The 24,466-nt window shown below is 36.7% G+C and overlaps 1 non-coding gene across 1 annotated transcript; it reads right to left on the reverse strand.

The window, feature by feature from the left end:
• Positions 1-11,322: 11,322 nt before the first annotated feature.
• Positions 11,323-11,426, reverse strand: LOC131834953 (U6 spliceosomal RNA). The gene has a single exon (XR_009355045.1). It is a non-coding gene; the product is annotated as a U6 spliceosomal RNA (small nuclear RNA).
• Between the last annotated feature and the right edge of the window lie 13,040 nt (positions 11,427-24,466).

Consider the following 24,466-nt stretch of genomic DNA (forward strand, 5'->3'; position numbering starts at 1 on the left):
ATGGGAGGAACTGGAAAAATCTGTACTCACTTTGGAAAAGGTAATTAAAAGAAATAAAAGGAAATAACAAGATAAAAAAACGAAATAGTCACTTAACTTTTTTAACACTAAAAACTCAACGTTTTTTAGTGTATCTAATGGGGAACTTGCAGCCAATTCTTAAAGGCAATAAAAATCTGTAGGGCTTTTTAATATCTAACCCCTGTTATGGGCTAAACTGAGTCCTCGTGGAATTCATATGTTGAAGTCCTGACCCCTAGGATGTCAGAGTGTGGCTTATTTGGAATCAGGGTCATTAAAGAGATGATTTGTTAAAATGAAATCATTAAGGTGGGACATAATCCAAGATGACCGATATCCTTACAAAAAGGGGAAATTTGGATATAGATATGTGCACAGGGAGAATACCATGTGAAGGTTGGGATATGCGGTCACAAGACGGCCACCAGAAGCTGGTGGGAGGCAGGAAAAGATTCTCCCTCAGAGATCTCAGAGACAATCAGCCCTGCCAGTTCTGTGATCCCGAGCTTCTAACCTCCAGAACATTGAGGAAATGCATACCTGTTTTCTGAGCCACCCCTCCTGTGCTGCTCTGTTAAGCTAGGCAAACTAACCTGCCTTTGGTGATAAGAACTTAGGAAGGAATTAGTGTCATGTGTCTTCAAGAGAGAAATATGTTAGAAGCATGAAGTAGACTTACAGTTCCCTATTTCTCTGCTAATTCCAGATAAATACTATGGCCTTATGTATAGAACATATAAGGAGACCCTGAAACGTCAGGGACCTCAGGACCAAGAAATGATGTGGTGGTAGGTTCTGAGTTGTTTTTGTTTGTTTGTTTGTTTGTTTGTTTTTTCCATCATATCCCTCAGACATGGAGTCAGCAACCTGGAAAGAGCAACATGTGCACACACAGAAAAAGCAGTCACTTTTCACAGCCAAAGGACCGAGAAAAGGATGGCCCTGAGTGATCCTGGTGACCCAGGAAATCTCCAACAGTCAGTATCCTGGTTGTGAGATTGTGCTAAGGGCTTGCAGGCTGCCACCCTAGGGGAAAACTAAGGACAGTATACACAAGGCATCTGCACTATTTCTTAGAAATGTATGTGGTCCTGAAGTTATCTCCAAATAAAAAACTTGATTAAAAAAAGAAGAGAGAGAAAAAAAAAAAAAAAAGAAGAGAGTCCAGAAGAGGAGGTGAATAATTAGAATAATTGTGTGGGAATGCAGAGGGGCTTTGATTTAATCATTTATAGCCGCAGTCTGCTTCCTGTTTTCGTAAATGGTGAGCGTTTTATCAGCTAACCCTGTACAAGAATGTGAGCATGAACTATGGAACCAAAATGTGTGGGTCCAAATCCTGGCTGTAGGGTTTCCTACGCAAGCTAGCTTAGGCCAGCTGCTTGCTCTCTGAGGTTCGGTTTCTTTATTTCTAAGTTAGTGGTTAAAAACAGTGCCTGATTCAATGTTTGCCTTCTGGGTGGCCAGATTGAAATTAGTTAATGCACATTGAAGCCTTCCATCAGTGTTCTCCACATTGTCTGGAAATGATCTGTGGATCACTCTTTACTTTTGTTTTTCGTTCAGTCACCTCTCTGGAAGCAGAGACTCATCTCTCAGAGTTTATGACGTAGTGCATGTCCAACACATGTTAGGAGCAGAAAACATTTGTTTAATTGAAATTAAAATATGTATTTAATTTCAAATAGTTTTTTAAACAATAAAATCTTGTACCTTATGTGTAACTCTAAAAATGTCTCTTATTCCCAGTAGGATAAAACCAGTATGAAAACAGTTTTTATCTATTCTTGAATTAGTCTGTCATCTTGTAAGTTGCAAAGAAACATGCAACCTATTTGTAAGACTAATCTATTAATTTTTTTCTGGCAAAAGATTTTATTTTGTACAAGGCTGAGGTATAATTTTCATTTGTATGACTTACTTTATTCTTCATTCTTCTTAAAATTGGTGACATTAGATTTACCAGCACTCACTGGGGTAGATTGGTGAGTATTGCTCCCCAAAAAGCAGTTTTTGGTTTATAATGATAAAGTGTCAAAACATATGCATCAGTTATATCTAAAACATTATATTTTTTCCCTGTAGTTTTGTGACTAGCTAAGCATTTTATACCAGATAGATTCAGTTTCCTGATGCCAAGGTAGGCTACATTTCTCTCACAAATATTTATTAGGTGGTCTTCTCAATTTGCATTTGCTTGTAAAAGTGTTTGATTCATTTTGATAATGTCACTGAAAGATTTCTCATATGAAATTCAGTCTACCAACTCCAATTTAAACAAGAACAATGTATGACTTCGCTTAACCATTTTATTCTATTCGTAACTGGCCAGTAATTTAAACCACTGTCCCAAGACTTTGTGTCACATAAGTTAAATTTAAGTCCATGCGGGAAATGTTTTCTGAGTTCCACCCTGTACATGAAAGGTTACCAGACACTGCAGATACAAAGACAAGGAAAAGAATCTTGAATTCTGGTATCGTAGGGAAGGGGAATCTATACTGAAAAGTAATCAGATAATTATATACTATAGCTCAGGTAAATGCTAATATAAGGGGAAAACTACTATGAGACAAAATAATTTAACTGGAAACTGGGGGGTGGGGTGGGGAAGGCATGCCTGTCCGAGGAAGTGACAGTAAAATTGAGACCCATCAGTATGGAGAATATAGCCGGTGGTATTGAAATGGAGTTGTATGGTGACAGATGAGAGTTATAGGCTTCCTCTTGTGGAATGAATAAGTCATGTGGATACCAGGTATAGCACAGAGAATAGTCAATTGTACTGTGATAGTGTAAGGTGACAGATGGTAGTTATGCTTGTGGTGAGCACAGCATAACATATAGATTGTGTCCTACACCTGAAGCTAAGTAAAATCATGTGTCCGCTTCACACAAATAAAGAAAAGTGAGATGTATCAGATAGGTACTGTCACAGTCATTAAAGCAAAATATTTGGGAGGAAATGGGGAAAAAAATATACCAGGCAGAGGAAATAGTTCAGACGGGAACACAGAGCAGGGTGCTTTCAGCACTGGGATCGGAAAGTGATTTGGTCAATCACTAACTTTGAAAAGTTAGTATAAACCATGAGAACATGTGAGGGTAATGGGGAAACTTTGGAAGATTTTAAAAAGGGAATATCTTAATAATTGTGGTTTAGTTTAGAAATATCACTCCTGGTGTCGCTGAGGGAAAGTTCCGGAAGATGGCTAAATCTAGGTCTCATAAGCCAAACCAGATCTCAGAGGCTTGAACCATGGATGGTGGCACCAGAAATGGGAAGAAGTTGATGAACATTAGAAGATCAGAACCGAAGGTTAGTAAGATTAAGAATTGCTTTTCTAAAGACAGAGCGAATGTGATGGCAAAGCCTATGTGAAAGATGACACGCATTCCTGAATCAAGCAATTTGGATGCTGGCTCTGCTTCACCTTCTAGAGGCTAGAGCTGTTGCTCAGAAGTGGCGGCCCGTCAGGGACACCCACTGCCCACCCCTAACATTTATGAGCAGTTCTCAGCAGTGGAATGTACACAGAAATGATGTGCATCGTGTCTAGGCTAAGGAAGTAACAAAGCAAGGTTGCCTTCTCCCACTTCCTCATTTGTTACTAGATGGATGGAGTGTCCAGCGTGACCAGGGAATACAGGTGACAGATATGGCAGGTATTCTTCCACTTAACTTAATTACTCCTAATTATCTTTCACTCCACTTAGCTCTTTAATTACCTGAAAGAGTAAAAACTGGGTACCTTGAAGTGAAGTACAGCCATAATAGAGGTCATCTCAGTGTTCAGAAGGAAGACTATAAAGAAAGACCATATTTTGTGCACAGGGAAAAAACGCATGATAAAGCACCACCTGTGAAAATTTGAAAAGGAACCCATGTGCCTGTCGTGGTGTAGTTTAGGGGAAGAGATTGGAAAGAGTCAAATACAGTATAACTTAACTCCTACTTTCTATTTTAGCAAGGCATCAAAGGAAAGAGGTGAGTGTAGGCAAAAATTGCTTGGGAGAACAAGTAAAAGAAAGTTAATCAAAACCATTGGGACTTCACAAGGTTTGGAAATTTAGCTGTCTATTGACCCCAACAGGAAAATACAAAATGAAAAAAAAAAATGATCTGGACAATAGGTGATCATTAAGATTTATAAGTTATTCACAGAGATACATCCCTGTGTCTTCTCTACTCTAAGCCTACTTTCAGATGGTCTTAAGATAATTGACATTAAATTGAGAGAGAAAAGCTTGGGAGAAGGAAAAAAGTAAGGCTTTCAAGTTGTGTCTAGTTCGGGGGCACCTGGGTGGTTCAGTGGGTTAAGCCTCTGCCTTCTCTTCAGGTCATGATCCCAGGGTCCTGGGATCGAGCCCCACATCGGGCTCTCTGCTCAGTGGGGAGCCCATTTCCTCCTCTCTCTCTGCCTGCCTCTCTGCCTACTTGTGATCTCTATCTGTCAAATAAATAAATAAAGTCTTTAAAAAAAAAAAAAAAAGTTATGTCTGATTGGGGGAAAAATGTAGTTACTGGCACATGTACCTGACTGGAGGCAAGTAAATCAGAAACTAAATTTTAAGTTTAATTACAATGTTAAGAAAAGTAAAGTTATATTTGGGCCTCCAAAATATATCAAGAGAAGACCCACAGAGGCTGTGTAGCCCCAAGGAAGGGCATACTTAATACAGGTCCATCAGGTTTTCCCATGGAGATTGAGGAACAAAAAGAAGAAGTCCTAGGAGTGAGCTGAGACCACACATACATGCACACACACACACAAGGCAAGGAACAGAGAAGGTGAGTGCCTGGAAAATTGATTTTAAGGTAACTATTTTGATTTGCTTATCATTTTCCTAGTTTTAGCACTGAGAGTCTTGTGTCTTGGGAAACCAGTCAGTTCCAGGCAAACTGGCATGATTGGTCACCCTATGATGTTCTAGAAATGAGTTTTTTCAAGTAAATTCTATGATAGAGCATAACTGGGGTGCAGTTAGAGATAAAAATAGAAGTGTGGATGTAGTGATGGATGCTGAGCCCAAGCCAGCTGTGTAGAGAGGATAGTAAGAGTATCTGCCAGGGCTTGGGTAAGGAACTAGAGGTCAAGATGAAGTCCAGGTGTAGGCACAGTGGTTTTTTGATGTAGAAAGCTTTAGAGCATAGCCTAAGAAATCATGAATAAGAATGTTGAGGAAAGATGGCTGGTTCCTACAAGGGATCTATTTGTTGAATTTCAGTGTCTAATTTATGTTGAGGCCCTAATTCAGTGACAGTCTGTGTGGGTCACTGTATTTCCTTGTCTTCCCCTGATTTACCCCACAGATGAAAGCGTGATGAGAACAAGGAGTATAAGGGCATTATGAGTAAGCATTTCGGTGCCTTTCAGTCATAACTGTTCAATCTACAAGTCTCTGTAAAAGTGTGAAGTTCATCCTGGTTGACACCCTGGCTTCAGTCCCAACACATCACCCTATTGGTACTAAACTAGAAGATACTGACCATATTTGATTTATGAGATTTTTTTTTTCTTTTTTAACAATTAGGGTGGGTTGAGAAGAGTTAACCAAAAGAGTCACCTCCAGAAGACAGAGAAGAGAACAAAAATTCAAAATGGTGTTTGTTTTCTTTTACTGTATTTACTTACTATATAACAGATGTTAATAGAAATTTGAAAGAAGGCAGGGGGTTATGGAGGGGCAATTTTAATTCAATTCAAATTATTTGAATGGAAGATTACAAATAATGTGCAAAGAACTGGTCTTACTGGTGGGGTTAGGAGAAGACCTTGGAGCTAAATTACATTGTTTAGGCTCTGATATTTTCACATTTGTGTAAGACAGAAAGAATCAATTCTTATTGACAAGATATATCCTAGGCTGTTTCTGAATGAGCACTCACTCACTCTGATTCATGGTTCTCTGTGTGGCGATGTGATTAGAAAATTTTAGCATAAATCATATTGCAAACAACAAGTTGAATTAAGCAATGTCCTGATCATCAGTGTCTCAAAACAAACAAAAAATGAACAAAACCTGTTAAACTAGCCACTTTTCTTGAGTTACTCTCTAATGAGATGGATCAAAATGATTTTTAGCACTAAATGAAGAATAAGCACTCAATGAAGTAATGTGGATAGCCAGGCTCATAGTAGAGAGAGCAGCCTGAAAAGATGAAGAACAGGAGGTAAATGGTTGCTTTGTATTATCAATGTCCCCCTGTAATGACTGTGAACTACCTTATAAAGGACACTTAGGGCACCATTTAACTGGCTCCTTGTACTTTTTATTCATTGTTTAGAGGTGTTGAAGTTCATCAAGCTAAATCTATGGCTGGCAGTTACCAGGAGAAAATAGCAGTATTATGTATCAGGGGCTTGATTAAATAAATCAGCTAGCTTTAGACTCTGCAGAACCTGGAGGAATATAGCATAAGCCTCATTAAGCATAACAGGTGAATGATCATGTTATGGTGGGCTTCATTACCTTCCATCATTTGCCTGTATTTTTGTAGAGGGCATAGGTTATTAAATGACTGTCAAGGGAAACAGGACTTACTAGAAAAGGGAACAAGTTTGATGGGATCAGTCTTATTATTTGGCTTTGATTAATCCAGTCTGAGTTCTTTTAATTATTTGAAATGCCACAGATTTATTTTACAAGGGTAAATAACAGGAAGATAGGGGCAATATACTGGAAACTGTCTAGGGGCAATATACTGGAAACTGTCTTTTGAATTTTTCAGAGAGGCGTTGGGGAGATTTCTCCCTTTCAACTAGTGGGAAAAATGTTCCATTCTTGATGTTGTTGTGAATGTGGTTATGGGCGTTATTAAGAAGGCCCCATTAAAAATCAAGTAGCAAAATAACTTTGGTCTCATCATTTCTGAAAACACCAATTTTTTAAGAGAAGAAAAAGAAAAAGAAAACCTCTGACAACCCCTGCTTCTATGTAGAACAAAAATTTCTTTCAAAATTAAATTTGAAATTAAGAGATTTTCAGCTAAACTAAACCTTAAGAACACAACCACCAGCATTTTTTTTTTTTTCCACTAAAAGGACTATGAAAGGAAGCTCTTCTGGCAGAAGAAACATAATACCAGTCAGGAAGGGAAAATATACAAAAGCAAATAAAGAACTCTTGAAATGATATATATGAGAGTAAATAAAGTTTTCTAAAAATTTTAAATGACTATAATAGATAATTGATTGCCTTAAACAAAAATATTAATGCTAAACTTTGAAGGCATATGAAAGGGTAAAATATATTTCAAAATAGTATAAATGAGAAAATATATATGTACTATTATAAGTTCTTAAGTTATATCTTCTCCCACTCTGTAGGTTGCCTTTTAGTTTTATTGACGGTTTCCTTTGCTGTGCAAAATCTTTTTATCTTGATGAAGTCCCAATAGTGCATTTTTGTTTTAGTTTCCCTTGCCTTTGGAGATGTGACAAGCAAGAAGTTGCTACAGCTGAGGTCAAAGAGGTTGTTGCTTGTGTTCTCCTCTAGGATTTTGAAGGATTCCTATCTCACATTTAGGCTTTTCATCCATTTTGAGTTTCTTTATTTACTTTCTCTATGGTGTAAGAAAGTGGTTCAGGTTCACTCTTCTACATGTGGCTGCCCAATTTTCCCAACACCATTTGTTGAAGAAACTGCCCCCCCCACTGGATATTCTTTCCTGCTTTGTCAAGCTTAGTTGACCATAAAGTTGAGCAAATAACTTATCAGATACAGGTCTAGTGTCCAAAATCTATAAAGTACTTATCAAACTCAACACCTCCAAAACAAGAACTAAAAAAAAAAAAAAAAAAAAGGGCAGAAACATGAACAGCCATTTCTCCAAAGAAGATAAACAAATGGTTAACAGACACATGAAAAAATGCTCAGCATCACGTGGCATCAGAGAAATATAAATCAAAACCACAATGAGATACCACCTCACAATGGTCAAGATGGTTAAAATAAAAAGCTCAGGAAAAAAACAGATGTTGATGAGGATGAGGAGAAAGAGGAACCATCTTAACACTGTTGGGAATGCAAACTGGTGTAGCCATTCTAGAAAGCAGTAGGGAGGTTCCTCAAAAAGTTAAAAATAGAACTACCCTATGACCCAGCAATCCCACTACTGGGTATTTACCCCAAAGATAACAAATTTAGTGATCCAAAGGGGCATGTGCACCCCAATGTTTATAGCAGCAATGTCCACAATAGCCAAAATATGGAAAAAGCCCAGATGATATCCGTCAACAGATGAATGGATAAAGATGGGATACATATGTGGACAACAGAATATTACTCAGCCATCAAAAAGAATGAAATCCTGCCATTTCCAATGACATGGATGGAACTGGAGGATATTATGTTAAGTGAAATAAGTCAGTCAGAGAAAAACAAAGGCCATAGGATCTCACTCATATGTGGAATCTAAGCAACAAAACAGATGAACATAGGGGAAACAAAGAAAAAATAGAATAAGATAAACATAGAGAAAGAGACAAACCATGAGAGACTCTCAACTATAGGAAACAAACTAAGGGTTGCTGGAATGGAGGTGGGTAAAGGCATGGGGTAGTTGTGTGATGGGCATTAAGGAGGACACTTGATGTAACGAGCACTGGTGTTATATGCAACTGATGAGTCACTAAATTCTACCCCTCAAACAAATAATACATTAGATGTTAACTAAGTTGAATTCAAATAAAAAATTTTTAAAATAAATTTCTTAAGTTATACATAAACTGATAGTGTTTTAGAGATATAAACCATAAAATAAAATATATATTGAAAACCCTATGGCAACACAAAGATATTAGAAAAAGATGCATAACTAACAGACCCACTATAAAGATAAAATGGAACACAACTTGCAAGATGGTAGATTTAGATATAACTATATTGATAATTATCAGTCAAATATTACAAAACAAAATAATGCTGAAGCAATTTGACATCTTGTAAAACAATAACTGCTACCTTATATAAGCTGTAAAAATTAACCCATAATGGATTATGACCTAAACATAAAACTTAAAGTATAGAATATCAGAGGGGAATGAATAACAAAACCAAAACAGAAAACTAGCACCAAATCTTTTCAACACTGACTTAAAACGTTTATTAGATACAACAGAAAACACTCAAGCCATAAAAGAAAATTTGGTAATTTGTATATCATCAAGATTTAAAACTTCTATGCCTTGAGAAACACTGTTAAGAAATTTCAAAGATAATCCATGGACTTGGAGACATGTGTATAGCATATATTTTGCAAAGAACTTGTCTCTGAACATAAATATATATATATATAGATATAGATACAGACATATCTATATCTATATATGTGTATATATATATATACCTTACAATTCAATAATAAAACAAAATTTAAAAGTTGGAAAAATATATGAACATATGTACTTAGCCAAAAGAGAGACATGGATGGAAAGTGAGACATGAAAAACACTCAAAATTATTAGTTATAATGGAAATGCAAACTAAAGCTACAAAAAGATACTTCTCTCTCTCTTTTAAGGATTTATTTATTTATTTTAGAGAGAGAGAGAGAGAGTGGGGGGGGGGGAGGGGCAGAGGGAGAGAGAGAAAAGCAGACTCCCTGCTGAGCATGGAGCCTGACCCAGGGCTCCATCTCAGGACCTCAAGATCATACCTGAGCTGAAATCAAGCTAGACACCCAACCAACTGAGTCACTCAGGCACCCCTGAGATATTTCTAAATATTTGAATAACTAAAATAAAAATTTAACATTTTCTAATATCAAACACTAGCAATGTTATGTAGCAACTTGGACTCTTATCAATTTCTTGTGGAAGTAAGAATGGTCTATGAGAACAGCTTGGCAGTCTCTTAATTTACTTTTACTTTTAAAATTGTGGTTACAAACATATAAAACTTACCATCTTAATCATTTTTAAACATAATTTAGTGGTAGGAAGTATAATTATATTGTTGTGCAATTATCACCACCGTTTATAGCTTGCTATACATAAACTCTACACCTATTAAACAATAATTCCCCTTTCCTTTCTCCTCATACCTCCTGTCAAACCTGCATTCTATTTTCTGTCTGTATGAATGTGACTAATTGTTGTACCTCATGTAAATGGAATTATACAGTATTTAAAAAATATCCTCAAGTTTAATTAACGTTGTGCTTGTATTAAGATTTTCTTAAGTCTGAATTATATTCTATTGTATACATATACCTTATTTTACTTATCTGTTTATCTTTTGGTGGACACTTGGGTTGTTCCCACTTGTATGTTATTGTGAGTAATTCTTCTATAAACATGAGGGTCCAAAATCACTCAGATACCCTGTTTTCAATTCTTTTGGGCACTTATTCAGAGGTGGATAACATAGTAAATGTATTTTTAATTTTTTGAGGAAGCATAAACCTATTTTCCATAGTACCTGCACCTTTTTACATTCACAGTACCAGTGTACGAATGTTCTAATTTCTCCATATCCTTGCCAACACATTATTTTCTGGTTTTTGTTATTTTTAATAGTAGACTTAATCTGTGGCTTAACATATGATGTGTCCTGGAGAATGCCCCATGTGCACTTGAGAAGAATGTTTACTCTGTTGTTGTTGAGTATGGTGTCCTGTAAATGTGTTAGAGTGAGTTCATTTGTTGTGCTGTTCAAGTCCTCTATTTCTTTTCTTTACCCAAGGTTTGTTTGTTTGTTTGTTTATTTTGGAGAGAGAGAGAAAGAAAACAGGAGGGAGGGGCAGCAAGAGAAGAAGAAAGAGAATTTCAAGAAAACTCTGTACACCAAGTCAGAGCTCAACCTGGGGTTGATCCCATGACCATAAGATTATCACCTGAGCTGAAATCAAGAGTTGGATGCTTAAATGACTGAGTCATACAGGCATCCCTCAAGTGCTCTATTTCTTTACTTATCTTATCTTCCTTTTTTTTATTACATTCTATTCATTATGAGAGTGTGGTATTTAAGTCTCCAACTATTGTTGTAGAGCTATTTCCTTTCCGTTTTGTCAATTTTTTTCATCATATGTTTTGATGATCTGTTATTCTGCGCAAAAATGTTTATAATTGCTATATTTTCTTGCTGTATGGAAACTTTTGTTACTACATCCTTCTTTTTGTCTTATACTCTTTTTTTTTTTAAATTTAAAGTTTATTTCATCAGATATTAGCATAGTGACCCTGATTTATTTTGGCTACTATTTGCATGAAATATCTTTTTCCATCCCTTCACTTTCAACCTGTTCCCCCCCCCCCCCCTTTGGATCCAATGTGAGTTCCTTATAGAGAGCAGATCATTTGGTCATTTTTTTTTTTTTCTTTGCATGTCATCCTTGAACAGGGACCATGTTAATCTCTGTATCCTTCCAATTTCAGTATATGTGCTGCCAAAACAAGCACAGATTCATGTTTTTATTGTCTTGTTTTGTTCCCCCCCATTCAGCCAATCTTTGTCTTTTGACTGGAGAGTTTAATCCATTTACATTTAAAGGAATTACTATTAGGCTGGGACTCCATTTATATAATTTTCCTATTTGTTTTCTATATGCCTTATAAATACTGTGCTCCCTATTTTCTGTATTACTGTCTCTGTATTTAGCTGACTTTTTAGAGCAAGACATTTTAATTCTTTTAATTTCTTTTTGTGCATGTTCTTTAGCTACTTTGTTTTTTATTAGAGTGGAAATTATACTTAACATCCAAATTTACCACATTCTGAGTTGATACCAACTTAACTTCAGTAACACAAAACTATGTTCCTTTAGGGGCGCCTGGGTGGCTCAATGGTTAAATCCTCTGCCTTCGGCTCAGGTCATGATCTCAGGGTCCTGGGATCGAGCCCTACATCAGGCTCTCTGCTCTGTGGGGAACCTGCTTCCTCCTCTCTCTCTGCCTGCCTCTCTGCCTACTTGTGATCTCTGCCTGTCAAATAAATAAATAAAATCTTTACCAAAAGAAACAAAAACAAAAACAAAAACAAAACAAACTATGCTCCTTTAATAGCTCTATTGATAGCTTTTCCGTTATTAATGTTACAGAAGTACATCTTTATACATTGTGTGTCTAAAATCAGACTAGTAATTGCTATGCATTACTTTCTTTAATCATTTTGGAAAGCAAGAAGTGGAATAGCCAACCAAAGTTAAGTTATAATGTTTCCTTTCATAATTGCCCATTTATTTACCTGAACCAAGATCTTTATTTATTTTTTAAAAGATTTATTTATTTATTTGAAGGCCAGAGAGAGAGAGAGAGAGAAGAAGAAGAAGAAGAAGAAGAAGAAGAAGAAGAAGAAGAAAGCAAATGGATGGAAGGGCAGAGGGAGAGGGGGAGAGAATCTCAAGCAGACTTGTTGCTGAGCACAGAGCCTCATGTGAGTCCTGACTCAAGGCTTGGCTTGATCTCAGGACCCTGAGATCATGACCTGAGCCAAAATCAAGAGTTGGATGCTTAACAGGCTGAGCCACCCAGACATCCCTCAAGTTCTTTCTTTCTTCATACGGCTTTGGTCTACTGTCCAGTGTTCTTCCATTTCAATGGTAAAACTTCCTTTAGACTTTCTTTCAGGACAGATGTAGTAGTGAAAGACTTCCTTAGCTTTTGTTTATATGAAAATATCTTCATTTCTTCTTTAGTTTTGATGAACAGTGTTGCCAGATGTAGGTTTCTTAGTTGATGTTTTTTTCTCTAAGCACTTTGAAAATATCAGCCCATTTCTTTCTGGCCTCCAAGATTTCTGGTGAGATGTCTACTGATAACTTTACTGAGAATCCTCTGTATGTGATGAGTTGCTCCTTCTTGCTGCTTTCAAGATTCCCTTTGTCTTTTGACAGTCTGATTATAAAAGGTCTTGGTGTAGGTCTCTTTAAATACATTCAGTGTGCAGCTTATTGAGCTCCTTAGAAGTTTATATACATGTATTTTGTTTCAAATTTGAAACACTTTGATTATCAGTTTTTTAAATAATCTCTCTCTTTCCATCTTCTTGGAGGATTCTCACACTGAATTTTGATCCACTTTGTGGTATCCCACCGGTCCTTAGGCTCTGTTCATTTTTTTTTTTTTTAAATTCTTCAATCTTTTGGGCATGAAGTGATTTTTTAAAAATTTCCTCAGTTGTTTTTGAATGTGCAAGTCCTTAAAAGTTAGGCTCCCAACAGAGAAAAAAGAGAAAAATGGAGAGAAAAAAATATATATCAGGTCTTTACATTCTCTGGAAGTCACTTAACCAAATGGGGCAGTTCTTTCAACAGTAGGATGGGGGATTGTACAACGATGGCTACCCATCCTTGCATCAGCGCTCTGTGATCAGAGGCAGAAATTAGAAAACAAAGCACAAATCCCTAATATTTGAAGGGCAGGGTCCTTTTTGCCCCACTGGCTTTTCTGCAAGCTGTGTGTAAATTGCTCCAGGAACATGTGAACAGATGCCTGCCACAGACCTAGGAGTGGTGGATGATAGTCGATACTTTATTAAGAGCTAAAATTGAAACTAACCACAGTTTACTGTCCAAGCCTTCCCTGGAAGGCATAAACCTTCAAATAGATGCAATTTCCAAAATAGTTACATTAGACAGATTCTGCCAGTACCATTGTTGTTATAACGAGAGACAGATTTCTGGTACTTCTTATTCTGTCATCCTCCCAGAATCTTCTTCAGCATTTTCTTATTGAGCTAAGTTTGCACTTTTGTCCCAAAAACTTCGCTTCCAGGTATTTACCAGAAGCAATGAATACATATATTTACAAAATAAAACATATGTGAATATTTTAAAGCCTTTTAAAAAATCATCTCGCAAAACTAAAAAAAAAAAAAAAATCCCAAATAATCTTCAGCTTGTGTTGGTAAAAAGCAAAAACAAAAAGTAAACAAATAAACAAACAAACAAAAAATCCCAACTTGCTATAGCCATATAATGGCATAATACTAATCAATCAAAAAGAACGGGGGGCTTCTGACCACAGATTGATATAGACTGATCTCTCCATCCTCCAACCATAGGTATACCTACTTATGCAAGCTAAATAACACACACACAAAAATGATCAAATGAGAACTCTGAAAGAGAAAGGGAAGAAAATTGGTTATAATATCAAGACAGGAGGAAATGCATGGTGGTCATTCTTCTTAGGATCCTTACTCTATCCAACAAAGGAAAATGACTCAGACCTGTAATTCTGACCCCCAAGTTAGCCACAGAATGTGTCCCATGTATGATTATCCATCCACCATAGCAAATGGAATTCCTGATGACAAGACCAGGAGACCACAGCAGTACCAGTAAGAGGTTTCAACCAGAAGCCTCACTGACAATAAGTGTGCAGGAGAATCAGTCCCTATCTCCACTGGTCTGAGATTCTTCTCTCCTAACCAGACAAAATGCCCAGCTTGGGAAACTGATAAGAGAGATCCTGTCACATCAAGCACCACCAAGTCCAGGAAGAACTCTGAAAATAGACTAAAAGCAATAAATAAGCAGACCTGAAGGAACTGTAGGAGAAAAACAAAAGCTCCAACCATTGTATCATCAGCGTCCCTTAAGGGAAGAAAGAGAGAGTGGGGCTGAAATAGTATTTGAAAAAATAATGGCTGATTATATCCCAGATTTGATGAAAGATAAACCCACATAACAAAGAATTTGAATGAATGTGGAATAGGATATACTCAGAGAAATCCATGCAAAGATACATTGTGATTACTGAAAACTAAATCTGAAGAAAAAATCTTGGCAGCAGGGAGGAAAGATATGTTATCTATAAGGAACACAAATTCAAATGACAATGGATTTCTCATCTGAAACCTTGGAGGTCAGAAAGAAGTAGCACATTTTCAAATGATGAAAGAAATGTCAGGGAACCTGGCTGGCTCAGTCAGTTGGTAGAGCATGTGACTCTTGATCTTGGGATTTTGAGTTTAACCCCATGTTGGGTATAGATATTATTTAAAAATATAAAAATCATAAAAAATAAATGTCAACCATGGTTTCTATATCAGGCGAAACTGTCTTTCAAGAACAATGGGGAAATAAAGACATTGTCAGTTGATGTACAACTAAAATTATTTGTCAGTCACAGTCCTACTTGTAACGAATGGCTAACGTATGTTCTTCAGACAGGGAGGAAATGCTAAAGGAAGAAATCTTGGAGAATCAGGAGGAAGACAGAAAAAGAAGAAATACTGGTAAATGCATTAGATTATCCTTCTCCTCCTGAGGTTTTAAAAACCATATATGATGTTTAAAACAAAGATTATAACACCCCCTGATACTTATGACCATATTTATAAGTGAGAAAGTTAAAGTTAAATGAAAGTAAAATTTGCACACAACTCAAAGTAGTAGAACCTTGATATCATTACATACAACTCTTTGGAAATCTATAATTTTTTTCAAATGTTTAATTAAAAAAACACAGGATTAGTGAACTACCAGTCATGCAACAATAATGATTGCTTTCATGTACATGATGATAAATGAAACAAACCAGACCCAAAAAGCTGCAGAATGCATGATTTCACTGAAGGAGGTGCTGGGATGCACAAACCTCTAGAACAGAAACTGCATCCATGTTTACCAGGAACCCCAGTGTGAGAAGGGGGATTGATAGCCTAGGGGCACAAGGGATTATTTGTGGACATGGAAATATTCTGTATCTTGATTTTGGTGGTGATTACATGATTGTATGTGTTTGTCAATGTTTGTAGAATTTATACAGGGAAGGGTGAAATTTACTTTGTAATCTATACTTCAAAATCTGAGTTAAAAAGGCATTTTTATTTTTTATTATATCAGAATGTGTAGATCGCCAAATTTCCTTATCACATCCCTATCTGGCCTCTGACCAGATCTATGATGAAGCTATTAGGAGTGGATATTTTAGTGTCTTTATTTGGTCTTCTGGTTTCCAGTGTACTTCCATTATTCCCTCCTATAGGGTTTTTTTTCCTCTATCCATTTTCAAATGCTAATCGAGGCTTACTTACATGGTTGATTTAGTGTAGCTATCATAATCAATTCTTTGTTCATTGTGTGCCAACGATTGTGCTTAGTGCTGGACTTAAGGGTGTAAGATGAACAAAACTTGGTCTTTACCTCTATAAATCCATTCTCTGTCTTGTATGGCAATGGGCCACTCCCAGGTCAAGTTGGAAACCTGGGTGTGACCCATGGATTTTTTTTCCTTTCTTTTCTTGAATGATGTATTTGAACCCCACTCTTGTCTATTCTACTTCCTTGTCTGCCTTCACATAATTCCTCTTGTTCACTCCTCACTTGCATTTCCTTACATGAGAGCCTCCCACGTTTACCGTGAACTACCACAGCCATATCTTACTGACATTATACCTCCAGTTCTACACTCCTCTAAGCTCTTTACTGATAAATATTCTGCATTCTCCTTCTCCTCCTCCTTTTCCTTCTTCTAACTTTTCCAAACACCTTGTTAAATCCTTCCGCATAAGGGGCAGGGGAACGCAGTCTCTGCTTGAGAGGATAAGGGATAGTGAGTTAGGTATTGGGAAACCCATCATAAACATGAGCTACAGGTGTTCTTAGATAACAAGAGTCCTTATATAAAGATGTGAAACTACCCTAGTTGAGGAACTAAGAACTAATACATTTGAAGGTATGAATTCTCCTCTGTGGAAATAGAAGCACAGAACACATCAACCAGGGAATTCTAATCACCAAGTTCATTTAGCAATAAACTCTTTAACAATAGGTTTATATGAGTCCATGTTTGCTTTTTTGTTGTTGTTGTTATAGTAGACTTACAAATTTTATTCTTATAAATGACTATTTTCAGAATAAACATACTTTTGAAACTTCATTGGAAGTGCATTGTTGGCTCTATTTGAGCCGTTAAATAACAATTGGTTATTCCTTTGATTTTTATCAGAAAAGGATCAATTCAGCTAACAGTTTTATATATCTGTCTGGGCTCTAATTTACAAACTCCATGAGGGCAGGTTGGGAAAGTTCCTTACTCATCAATAGACCTCCCATTGTGCCTGCCACTTAGTATACTCCATTTATCATTTTTGGAGGAATAAAATGCAATAAAAATCACACTTTTTTATTGAATTGCTATAATTCAGAATGTCCAAAATAAATTCTGTTGGTATTTGAAGCTATTCAAAATGAAGAATTCAAAGTCCTTTAATGACATCTCACAGCAAATATATAACGACATCTTATGGGGTAAGTTTAGTGACTCCCAGAAGGATGCCTCACCACTGAGCATAGCCATGTGTACGAATAGCTCTGGGAGTTTGTTTTAAAGCCATTACCCTGTGATAGGAATGATAATGGCTGGCATGTATCGAGGGCTTCCTTTTTTTCAGGTACTCTTTTACAAATGTCCTTTCTGTACTTTAGGTTAATTTTTAAACCATAATTATCCTATATGAAAGATCTTACTAGTATTCTAACTTACAGGTGAGGAAGTGGAAGTGCAAAGATGTTCAATAACTCATCTGAAGTCATACAAGTACCGAGTAGTAGAACCAGATCCATTCTTGAACTGTGCCTGACATGGTGGCACGCCATTAGCAAGGTACTTGTAAGGAGAACATAAAAACCCCAAACCCTACAAAATAAGTCTTTCATCTACTGACTGCTTGCATATCAGATAATCTAGTCACTGTGATCTTTCTAATTATATTGTTACATACAACTAAATAGTACAAGATGAATCTGTGACTGTCAAGTTATTGCTTACAACTTGGGGTGGGGACACATAAGGATTAGAGAACCCGTAATGGAAAGATAAAAGTATTGAGACCAGAAGAATAATTTAAGATTGCAATGTCCTGCCACACCATCATAGCCTCATGGTCACTTACATCACATTACGGTTAAGTATTGAGGAATGACATAACATCAGCAGCAATGGATACACAAAGGAGAGCCTTGAAGGGCTTTAGCTACTATGAAGTATTTTGTTTGTTGTTTTTTTAAGATTTATTTAATTATTTTACAGGCGGGTGTAGGGACCTAAGAGACTCCCTACTGAGTGCAAAGCCTGACCTGGGGCTCGATCTCATGACCCTGAGATCATGACCTGAGCTGAAACCAAGAGTTGGATGTTAACTGACTGAGTCACCCAGGTGCCCCTACTATGAAATCTTAATTAGCTCCTCGAACCACCCTAATAAACATACAATCTAAGACATATTATAGGATAGGTAGCTTCAAGTAAACTTCTACCAACAGGAATTTCTCCCTCAGGTCCCCTTTATGTAGAAATTTAGGAGCCAGTATGAATAAACAACATGAAAAATGTGAAACATTTCTGATTTTCCATTCCTCATCCATCCATTCCTTTCCCTCTTGAACACACATTCACACACACACACACAGCACACACCTTGCAAAAAATAGTGAAATATCATATAACAGAATTAGGAATATATTTCCAGTGAGCCTCATCCTGTTCTAGTTCTCCAGATAAGTCTTGACTTTTAATCTGACAACTTTCATATGTGAAAAATTTACCTTAAAACACACACAGTTAGTATTTTACGATCATTCCCTATTTAATATTGTTGCTGTTCTATTAAGGCTGAATTGGACTCACCCATGCTTTCATTCAACACAGTCACACACACACACACACACACACACACACACACACAATTACCATTACTAGAAAATTATATAGAAGAGACAGTACCTATCTCTCTCCACACACATTTTTATACACTCTATTAAAATCCCTTACTTTGCCAATTATATTTCTCTGTGCCTGGTTACTCAGGCATCCTTTATGCCACAGTAATGGCTGTGAAGGTCAGTCTACCTGCTGTCAGGTAGCATTAGAGAGGCTTCTAATTTCATTTCTATATAGATTCTTCCTCAAGTCCCTATCATTAGACACTTTTGCCTGTGGAGCTTCCAGTTGGGCACATTGGGGTTTATGTCACTATGACAGGTCACTAAAACTTGCCACTACCACAGTGACACTAGCTTTGCATTTTGCTTTTACATTTGTTTCAACCTTAATGAAGCCTTGTGCTGGAAAGATAGACTGGCATAGCAATGAAGAATGAGTCATTACAATCCTCTGCAATCCAGAAGGAAATGTCAGTAAAGCAGCTCAATCTTCATTTCTTTTTATATCTGAGTGCCAGGTGGATTTTAAATTTCTTTAAAATACTTCCACTAATCAAGGCTACATTCCAGCCTTCCTTCTTTCTCAAAATGTGCTGTCTCTTTCCTTTTCCTTACCTTCTATTTAGAGAAAAAAAAGTAATTATTTCAAAAAGTATTTGTACTGAATTTTTATTTTGATTTCCCAGAAAATCATGAAAAATGTAGTTGTGCGTAAATTGGAGACATTTTAGCCTAAGTGATACAGTTATGAGATAAATTATTAATCTTTATTATTTAGGCAAAATACAGGAATTATCATAGAAGAAATTAAAGTGCATTGAATTGTAAGAGTTTACGTATTTCAGATGTATGCTTATTGACAGGTGTTCTTTTAAAGAATTTCTTTAAAAAAAAGTTTCTATGGCAACCGCATTACATTTAAGACCAAAAAGAATTAGCTTTAACTCAAATTGGAGAGTTTCAAGGTGTATTTAGGTAACTCAAATAAATTGCAACAATGTAGTCTGTGCTAATACTCTAATGTTATTCAGTTCTCTTTTTCTTTCTTTTTTGGTAACACATTTAAGTATACTTCTCTTAGTGAAGGCTCAGGGTGTAGAATACAGATTAACGGGTTGTTTTGGTTTGTTTTTGTTTTTGTTTTGTTTTTTGTTTTCCTTTCAAGGTCTGCCTAAAATGGTAATCAACCATGAGGGCACAAAGATATCTATTTCCTCACACCCGCCAACTGTGTTGTAAAATTATGCATTTTACCTTTCTAATGAATGGAAATATTAACTCTGGTTTTGTTTGCATATTCTGTAATACTAGTGAAGTTCAAGAACTTTTCATTATTATCAGGTATTTTATTTCCTTTTTTTGTTACTTTGTTTTTATTTCTGGGTGTTGCCTTTAAAAATATTATAATTTTTGTTGTTTTTCACCAGATTCTTCCTTTGTTATGTATGTAGAAAATATTTTCTATAGGTGTTTGCCATTCAACTTTGCTTTTGGAGAGGATCTAATAATCTTTGTTAGACTTTGGTTTGGGTCTTGTTTGGGCTGCTCCCATTTGGGCTTCTGTAACAAACTACTACAGATTGAGTGACTTAGAATTATTAGGAATTCATTTCTCACAGTTCTGGAAACTAGAAGTCCCGCTTCGGGGTGCCAGGGTTCTGGTGAAGGCCTGGAGGCAAACTGCTCATTGCAACCTCACAAGGTGGAGAGGACAAGGTTACCGTCTGGGTCTCTCTGATCAGGGCACTAATCCCATCATATAACCTAGTCACCTTATAACCTAGTCACCTCTCAAAGGACTACTTTCTCAAATTATCATGTTGGGCATCAAGATTTCAATGTATGAATTTTGTGGGGACACATTCAGACACATTCTCTTACAACTTCGTGGAAGAACATATATCTTTGTTTCCATAGTACTCCAAATCCCACACTATTTCAGTAATTTAAATTGTAAAATATGTTTTCATGTCTTAAAGGAAAACTCTTCATTCCTTATATTTCACAATAGCCTTAGCTCTTCTTGTTCATATGTTGCATTATATAAATTTTAGGATCATTTGTCAGGTTCTATGAAAAAATCTTGTTAAAACCTTGCCTGCAATCATGCTGTATGTATTGACTAATTTTGGAGACTGGATGTCTTTGTCATACTGACTCTGTGCCATGGACATAAAACTTCTTTAATTCAGGCTACCTGTATCTCTTTAGTAATATTTCTAATTTTCTTATTAAATGTTGTTTACTATTTTATTATTTCCTAGGTATTTTATTTTATGTTATTTCTTTACATTTTTACCACTATATTTTATTGTTGTTGCTTGCTGGCATAAGTTATTTACATTTTGATTTTGCAGCAGACCATTTTTTTCTGACTATAGTTTTTCAGTTGATTCTCCTGAACTTTCTAGATAGACCATCATTGTCTGAGCAACCTGACCATTTTCATTTCTATTAAAGCCTTTACATTTATTTTTATTTTTCCGTATTTTTTCTCTGTGACATCTACCATCCTCTTTAATAGTTTACATTTCCTTCTTGCTTTGTGAATTCCAGATATACCTGATCACTTCATCTCTGATGAGTTTTTCTGCATTCATAAATTGTCTCTTTATTCCTCATGCCATTGTGAATTGTTAAGGTGTGTCCCCCTTTTTTTTTTTTATGTGGTAATATCTTTTCTCATTTAAAATCGTTTTTTAAGAATTTTCTAAACTTCATATCTTGTTTCATAGTGTTCTTGTTTTAGTTTTTAATAGATTTCAGAATAGATGTTTTCCAAAATTATTTTTTAAACTTAGAAATTTTCCCTATTCATTAATAGTTTGATTATTTCTACAATGCAAAATAATTTCATAAGACTCATGTTGGCTTTCATGCTTGTTAATCATTGAGCAAAGAGAGGCCTGTGGTTGTGGCTGGTAATTTCTTGAGTTGAATGTTAGTACGGACGCTCCCAGTGCATTGGGTGCTGTTAGAATTTTTCCTTGGATCTTAAGTTGGAGGATGAGATAAATGAGAAGATTTAAGGGTGTTGGATTTTGGTGAATCTGAGCAGAGTGATATCACTATGCCAAGACCCAGCTTTCTTATCTAGTTTGATCTTATTCCATAATCTTACTAATCTTAAGAAATAGCAGTTATATCAAGCCAATTGCTCAAGCCAAACCTAGGAATGACTTCTGACATTTTCCTCTTCACTGAAAATCCTGTCATAGTAAACACCAGGATATTTCCCAAAAATATTCATTTCACTCCTTCTTTATTGTCAGTACTCTACCTAAAGTCACCACGATGACTCAACAAATTGTAGAATCACTTTGCCTGACCTCCTGTCCAGTGCATTCTCCATAGCTCAGGCCATTTTTAAGCCTGTATATTGATCATGGCAGTCTTTCTTATAAAATAGTCCAAGATCTCCCTATGGTACTTTTTAAAAAATGCAATTTCTGAAACAGGGTCACCATGACTTACCATTCGGCCTTTGATTCAGTTTGCAAAAAGTTGATTCAAATCCTTTTTTCCCTCTCTGGTGGTTTGAGAGACTGTCAGATTCCATCTATATCATCCCTTTCCCAAAGAAGAACCTGGTATGTTTTGGTTGATTTGCCTGGTTCGTACTTATTCTCCAAAGGAAGTGGCTGCCTTAATGGGCTGCTTTAACAAAGTGCCACAAACTGGGCTTAAACAACGGAATGTATTCTGTCATTGTCCTGGAGCTGGAAATCCACAATCAGTGTGTCAATGGGCCATGTTCTGACACAGCCTGTAGGTGGGGCCGTCCTTAGCCTCTTCTAGCTTATAGATGTATCACTCCAGGCCCTTGTCCGTTCACTGTGTCTCTCTGTCCTCTCCTTTTCTGAGAAGGATGTCGGTCATATCAGATTCAAGTGCACCCTAATGACTTCATCTTAACCTGCTTATATTTAAAAAGATCTTATTTTTAAATAAGGTCATATTCACAGGTACCAAAGGTTAGGACGTCAACACATGTCTTTGGGAGACACAAACACAAATTTATTTATGTATTTGTTTATTTGGCACTTTATTTTTAGCCTCAGATATCACACTATATTAGGCCTACATTGGAACAATGAGAGAAAAAATGACATATCTTCCATCACACAATTTTCTTTTTCCATAGGTTGTAAATGGGTAAAAATATAGTAAGCCATACTTGTTTTATCCCTAGTAACTGGAACCAAAACAAAACAACCTGAGCTCTTGGACCCAGTGGGTTGGCACTGCTGGATGTGATTAAGAATGGATGTCACTAACTAGGTACAGTTTTAACAGACATCGTTTGTCAAGTGGTAAGGATTTTGTATGTGCTTCTATCCCAAACCTATAGTGACATGAAGATTAGTTTGTGATGGATGATAGATAAGTTTTCATACCTTTTAAAAAATTCCTTTTTTCCTTCATAAAAATCAATTTGCCAAAACCCCCAATAAAGCGAACTCTTAGGTCTAAAGGTATAATTTGTGTCTGAAAGTATACCATTAGCTGTGGCCTCTTCAGATAAATTCTGACGCTTTGACACAGTGATAGTAGGCCTCTGAGATAACTTTAGGACATCTTAATACGACCCTTAATCTGTCTAGTTCCCAAAGATCACTCCATGTAGACTGTAGTTTATAAGGTCATATTACCAGTGAAATCCTGTATTTGTTTTTCCACCGTTGCAGCATCAAGTCTAAACGTCCTGTCATGGAAGGTCCACTGCAACCTAGTTTTGCACTTCATATCCTACCCATTTCCTTCAGCATGCTGGGCTTTGACCACACAATATCTCCTGGGATTTCCTAGGCCATGTTGTACACGCTCTCCCTCTACCGTGAACCCTTTCTCTTAATCACCCTGCAGGTAAACAGCTTCCCCTTCTCTTCCTTCCTCTTCCTCCTGTTCTCCCCCTCCGCCTCCTCTTCTTTCCTTCCTCTTCCTCTTCCTCTTCTTCCTTTTCTTCCCCCCCTCCCCCCTTCTTCTTCCTTCTTCATCTTCTCCTTCTCCTCTTCTCCTGACCTTCTTCTTCGAGAGAGAGATAGAAAGAGATAGAAATAAAGAGAGAAGAAGTGGGGAAGGAGGAGCAGAGGGAGAGGGTGAGAGAGAATCTTAAGCAGGCTCCATACTCAATGTGGACCCCCCACATGGTGCTCAATCTCATGACCCTGAAGTCACGACCCGAGCCAAAATCAAGCCTCAGATGCTTAATTAACTAAGCCATCCACGTGCCCCGTAAACTTCGAAGTGCCTTTCATGCCACTGCGCCATGAGAAGCCTCAGACACTCTTAAGGGTAGTTAATCATTCCCTCCTCTGATATCCCACTACGTATGACTGGCTTCTTCCCTGGAGAATTCCTTATGTGGAACTAAAATGCGCTAATTCTGAGGTAGCACTGTTGTGCTCCTGCAGGCAGAGAGGTTTGTTAATCTTCATAATGCCTGGCACATTGCTTCACATGTAATATCCCCTTTTTGAAATGTGGGCTGCAGGTATGCTCAGGATTTCTGTTTCTGAATAGAACTCTTTCCGTCCATTCTCGGTGTATTTGATACAACTTAGAGATTTTACAATTGCTAACCACTGAGGGGATGACCCAGCCTTGGTAACAATGAGAGAGAAGATGAGAGGAAGATGGTGACTATCAAGCATTCTGAATATAAAGTGTTATGCCAACCTTGGTGTGGATCTCTATAAACATGTACATTTAGTAAGTGTGGAAAATATAATGTTGACTATGTCATCTTCTTATACTTCACATTTGAAATGAAATTTATGAAAATATGACTCCTCTGAGTATTTTTATCTTGGGAGGTAAAATGGCCAT

This window comes from Mustela lutreola, chromosome 6 (genome assembly GCF_030435805.1).
Source record: "Mustela lutreola isolate mMusLut2 chromosome 6, mMusLut2.pri, whole genome shotgun sequence".
NCBI classification, from domain to species: Eukaryota; Metazoa; Chordata; class Mammalia; order Carnivora; family Mustelidae; genus Mustela; species Mustela lutreola.